A 248-nucleotide genomic window follows, 5' to 3' on the forward strand; every position below is an offset into this window, starting at 1 on the left:
TTCTTATGCATTACGTGTTATGCGTTATGCAAGAGTCTGTGCTCCCCGCTTAAGTGGCGGTATGCAATCGGATGGGTGACCGCTTCAAAATGCTACGAAATTAGTTCCCGAATTCAGGGAAAATCTTTTTTTTTTTTTCATCATAATTTTATGATGTGTACTCTAGAATATAGTAATTAATCAATAATAATACTCATTTTAGCAATAAAACTATAAAATTAATTAATTTTAATAACATGCGTACCTAA

Source organism: Trachymyrmex cornetzi, unplaced genomic scaffold (genome assembly GCF_001594075.2).
Source record: "Trachymyrmex cornetzi isolate Tcor2-1 unplaced genomic scaffold, Tcor1.1 scaffold1307, whole genome shotgun sequence".
NCBI classification, from domain to species: domain Eukaryota; kingdom Metazoa; phylum Arthropoda; class Insecta; order Hymenoptera; family Formicidae; genus Trachymyrmex; species Trachymyrmex cornetzi.